Below are 6000 nucleotides of genomic sequence, written 5' to 3' on the forward strand. Positions count from 1 at the left end.
TTAAAAAAATAAATATTATTTCAATCTATGGCCTACATCATCTATAAAAATTAACTTTAATAGAACATAGGCCTAACAGTAAAAACTAGAACTATAAAACTTCCATAAGAAAATAAAAGAGAAACTGTTTTTGACATTGGATTGGGCAAAGACATTCCATATAGAAACAAATTATAAACTGGTCATCATCAGAATGAATAACTTCTAGTCTTTGAAAGATACTAACAGAAAAAAGACCAAAGACTAGAAGAAATTATTTGCAAATCATATATTTGATAAAGGATTTATGTCCAGAATATGTAAAGAATCCTCAAACTTCAGTAATAAGTAAACAAACAACAAAATTTGTTGTCTTGTATAGGTTGTAGACCCTGTGTGGTCTCTTCAGAAATGATGGGGATGCCTGTTGGGAGCTGTGGGTACTTGGTGTGAATGAGGTTGGGGAGGTCACCTCCATCATCCAGAATCACGCTGAGAGGCCAGTCCTTGAAGTACAGCATGGGCTCAGTGCACCAGAGGTACTCCTGGTCTGTTTCACCCTTCCAGATGTACAGGAGAATGCCAGCCTTAGCAATGGCCACCACTGCATGATCCTAGACAGACAAGATGTTACAGCTGAACCCTAGTTGCTGAGGGTCTCAATGAGGATGGCTGTCTCTACCATCATCTGTAGGTAGGCAGCATTGCAGGTGCCCTTCAGTGGCTTGGAGACCAAGTACATCTCCTTCAAGCTCATCAGGCCTGGCATCTCTCTCGGCAATGTCCAGGGCCTTGTGTCCCCCCAGGGAGACAGGTTGATGTCGTCAATTTTGTAGGGCAGTTGTCTGACATGCTCCCAGCACTTCCTCATGGAGTGATGGACATGGATGAAGGGGCTGGCTGACGACAGGCACAGAGTGGGCGGTGCTGAGCAGCGTTACGTTTGGCAATTTCTTAAAAATTTGTATATAAACCTGCCATATCAACCAGCCATTCCTTGTTAAGCTATTTACCCAAGAAAATGAGATCATATGTCCACACAAAGACTCATGCACACAAACATAAACATTGTACTAAGATGTTCATAGCCACTTTCATAATCACTTCATAATCATAATCAGAACCTGGAAGCAACACAAATGGCCATCCACAGTTGAATGGATGATCAAATTGTAGTATATCCATATGCTGGAATACTACACAGCAATAAAACCAAATGGACTATTAACACATGCAATAAAATAGATGAATCTCAAATAATTGTGTTGAATGAAAGAAACTGCACAAGAAAGAATGCATACTAGAACTGCATAAAGTTCTTGGAAGTATAAACTAGAATTCAGTGACAGACATATCAGTAGGTGTCTGGGGCTGGGAGGCTGGGCAGGAATAAGCAAGAGGGAGGGATCACAAAGGGACAAGAGAAACTTCCAGGGATAGAGAATATGTTCATTATCTTGATTGTGGTGAAGGTGTCACAGTATACACATATATCAAAACTTAATAGATTTTATACTTTATGGTTTATTATATTTCAATTATTCTTCAATAAGGCTGTAAAAGAATGGAAGAAAGAAGTATAGCTTACAACAGGATAATTCATTATGATAAGAAACTGGATTTTTTTTTTTAATTAGAAGGATTACTTAACCTGAAATTTTAAGTATTTTTATTCCAAACTCCATGAAGCAAGTGTTATATCATAGTCATTTAACATATGTAGTACTGAGCATCAAGCATGGCACACAGAAGTTAGTTAATAAATATGGGTAAGTTCAATATGTTTACCATTTCATTTACAGAAGAAAGAACAGTGTGGAAGGAAGCATATTTAAAACTAACTAGCTGGTGATTGTTTAAACATCATCTTCAAGCTGTCTTCTTTCTAGGTTTTTAGAATAAATAAACAACATCTGTCTCTCTGTGCATTTTTGGTTTAAAGAACTTTGAGTTTAAGGAATATGATGTGTACTAACATGCAAATTATTTTTCCATTTTGCAGAAAAAAGAAAGTGATTAAAAATTAAGAATTAACTCATTGGAGTCAAGCCCTTTATATATTTTAAATTACATTACAAATATTCTTTTATTCTAGTACCCCCCCCATGAAGGAGATAAAAATGTCAAACCTTTTTCTTTCCACTTACAATACAGTAGCTATAGCAAAAGACCTAAGACAATACTTTAACCCTTCCTACTTAGCCTCAAGCAATACTTTAACCGTCCCTTTTTAACAAAAAACAACTATTTGTTCTGCCCATATTCAGTGATTAAATCTCAAATTATACCAATTCAATTGAGATAGTTCTTTTTAAATGTAAGTATATTTCTTTTATATTTATATAGCCGCAAATTCCCAGGTAAGTTAGGGAAAAGGTAAAATAAAACAAACCTGCATTTTTCAAATTCATGGCAAATTTCCCATACTCCAATTTACAGTAGAGCAAACTTAAAATATTTCCTCATAAAATGTTTTCATTGTGGAAAGCATATACATCCATCATGCTTATGGATCTAAAACATGCCTTTATTAACCTTTCAGAAGCAATGTTTCGTGTATAAAGAGAATATTGCATTTGAAGCAGTTCTATCTTCTCTTCTGATATGATAGATATTTCAACTTTAAGGGAAAAAAGTCCTTTCCTTCAAAATGGAAGAGACAGAAAAATACGATAACATTTTTGTAAATGTATTTTCATTATGAAATAAAATTTTCTTTTTCTGCCAGAATTAACCTTGTTGAGCTGTTTCCCTGTCTTGCCTTTCAACTGAAACTGCAGGTCTTCGAGGAATATACTGGTCATGGGTTAAAAAAGAACTGTCAAGTTGGCTTTTTACACACAATAAAATGAAATATTTCAAATCCCTTAAATCATTTCCAAAATCAGAAGAACAGATGGTGTCTCAGAGCAGAGCCCCAGCCTGCCATTTGCCTGAGATTTAAACCAGTGCTTAACTGTGTGAGAAAACAAGTGCTTCCTCCCGCTGGTCTGGAGTAGCTTGCTAGGGCTCACAGAGAACACCACCAACAGTGTCTGGAACAGAGAGCAGGAAGCTGTGCCCAGAAGATCCATATTTTTAGGGCTCTAGGTTTCAGTAGAGTCTTTTTGTTTGCTTGTTGATGTTTTCCCTCTTGACTCTGAAGATAACGATGTAGCAAAAGGAAAAGCAGATTCCAGTGGGGGCTTAAGCTCTACGTATACTCTACCATTAATCAGCAAAGTGACATTTTGGGTGACTTCTTGGCAAACACCTATTCCAAATACATTTGGCTATCATTAAGGTCTTTTCCAGGTTTGTCAAATAAAACACAAAAAAGCTTTTTCTTAAAAAACAAACAAATAAATAAATAAATAAAAGAAGAGATAAATTAGCCAACTGCATTTCCTTTTTTTCCTTTCTTTTTTCTCAGCCAACATTTTTTTTTTAAAGATTGTATTTATTTATTCGACAGAGATAGAGACAGCCAGCGAGAGAGGGAACACAAGCAGGGGGAGTGGGAGAGGAAGAAACAGGCTCATAGCGGAGGAGCCTGATGTGGGGCTCGATCCCATAACGCCGGGTTCACGCCCTGAGCCAAAGGCAGACTGCTGTGCCACCCAGGCGCCCCTCTCAGCCAACATTTTAATCACGTTTGTTGTTTAAGTTTCCTAGTGTCTATCAAAGCAAGCACAGTGAACTTTGAAAATTCAAAACTGGTTGCATCTATTTGCATTTGGCATGGCCAAATGCAAAGAGAGATCTAAACAATTTGGATTCTGCCTCCAGTGTCTTGCATGCTCTTCTCTCTAGTTGGAAAACTGGAAAAAGTGCCCTAGTTGGAAAACTTTCTTTTCCTTCCCCAAACACACTACAATCTCTCTCTCTCTTCAGGACTTTAGTAAGTAAAACTCCCTTTGTCTGAACATCTCTTCTCTGCCCAAGGCTGGCTCTCCAGGACCCATCAGATCTCAAATAGTCCCTCAGGACGGACTTTCCTAAAAATTGTACCTAAAGTAGATTTTCGACCCTTCTCTCTTATCAACCTTATTCTGCTACTTTATAACACTGGTTACAAGAAATTTTTATTTATGTTTTTCCCACTAGACTGCAAGTTCCATCAAGGAAGAAAATACATTGATATATGTTATGGACTGGATGTTTCTATTGCCCTCCCCCAAATTCATGTTGCAGCTCTAATCCCCAATATGATGGTAACTGGAAGTGGAGCCTATGGAAGGTTATTAGGTTTAGATGAGTTCATGAGGGTGGGACCCCCATGAGGGGATTAGTCTCCTTACAAGAAGAGGAAGACCAGAGTTCACTCTCTCAGCCTTTTGAGGACAGTATTAGGCAGCCATTCGCAAGCCAGAAAGTGAGCCACCAGAAGACAGGGAACCTGAGTTCTTACCCTAAATGGGATTTAGGATAAGATGTAATGTAATTCTGGTTAAAGGTCTATTTGGGAAGAAAATCGGTTTCCACATGTACTAGACTAGAGAGTTTCAGTAGATGACTTCTACGTTCTTTCCAGATTCATAGGTCTAAAAGAAATTAGTGAACAGTGCAATAGCAATTATCAGATTAAAGAGAAAGTCCTATTCATAACAGCCATATTATCTAAGTATATGTATATAAATATAGATAATATATAGATAGAGATATAAATATATAGGAAGGTATATGGATAGAGATAAGTTTAAATCTAGATACTTCTTTAATCACCACATCAGGGTACCCTAGAGATAGCCATATCCAGAAAACAGGAAAAATGAAGGAAAAGAATTTAGTCTTCCACAGGCAAAGAAGAGACATGAAAATAATGAAAAATAACATAACTTATAGGTACAGATATTTATATTTACAGATATAAATAGCTATTATATTATCTATGGATATTATTGAACTTTGTTGCCTTCAAAGAAAAATAATCTTTAAGACATAGCAACTTTTGCTAATGAACCTATCACTGCTTAAAAGATCTTTTACAAATTCTCCCTTGGTCTGTTACACAAGCAATCACCTGATATACTCATTGCTCTTATCTACTAGCCTGGGAGTGAAGGGAGATAACTCACCAGATTACCGGCTCTCTGTGGGTAGCACCACCGCCTAGTGGTCAAGTGGATACTCTCACTATGCCAAGAAGTAGGAATACCAGCATCCCCCCTACTCCCTCATTCCTGCCAAACTAATCATGCACAGGTAGGTCTTGGCATGTGTGTAAACAGAATCTGCAGCCTAGAGTAGTAAATTAAAGTTCACTTATTTTAGAAAAAAAAAATTCTCCCTTGGGGAATTGCTTTCAGAATCGGTTTAAGAACAATGCAAAGAAATCAGAGTTATTACTTATATTTTTGGCTGCAAATGTTATTGCTTAAAGTGGTCATCTAACTTATTTACCTTATGGCTTTTGAATTATTCCTAAAATTAAATTTACCCTGAAATAAAAATATGCTATAAATGAAGCTATTTATTCACCCAACCAGTCATCTTTCATTCCATAAACTTACATAGGAAATCTATAAAAAATATTATGCCACTAGGCTGAAAATTATTTCCAAATAGAAATTGCTTTGTGGTAAACTGTCATAGATCTTCATTACGTTTGTTGAAACTGGGTCTCCTCTCTTTCCCTCATGCCTCATACTCAATGTATTAGGAAGCCTGTAGCCTTTAATATTGAATATATCCTGAATATGGATCATCTCATCATGCCATTACCAGCATCTTAGACCAATCCACCATCATGTATTGCCTGTATAACTGCAATAGCCTCTTAGCTGATCATAGATTCGACAGATATTAAAACTAAGGGTTAAGCACCTTATCTGATCCGCATTCTTCAAAAATGTCAAAGTCATTGTATTAGTCAGCTCAGGCTGCCATAATAAAATACACTGACTGGACGGTTTAACAGCAGAAATTTATTTTCTTACAGTTCTGGAGGTTAGAAGTCCTTGATCAGGGTATCTGCAGGGTTAGTTTCCAGTGAGAGTTTTCTTCCTGGCTTGCAGATGGCTACCACCACCCTGTGTCTTC

The sequence above is a fragment of the Ursus americanus genome, chromosome 8 (assembly GCF_024610735.1).
Source record: "Ursus americanus isolate L20-20 chromosome 8, mUrsAme1.1.p, whole genome shotgun sequence".
Taxonomy (NCBI): Eukaryota; Metazoa; Chordata; class Mammalia; order Carnivora; family Ursidae; genus Ursus; species Ursus americanus.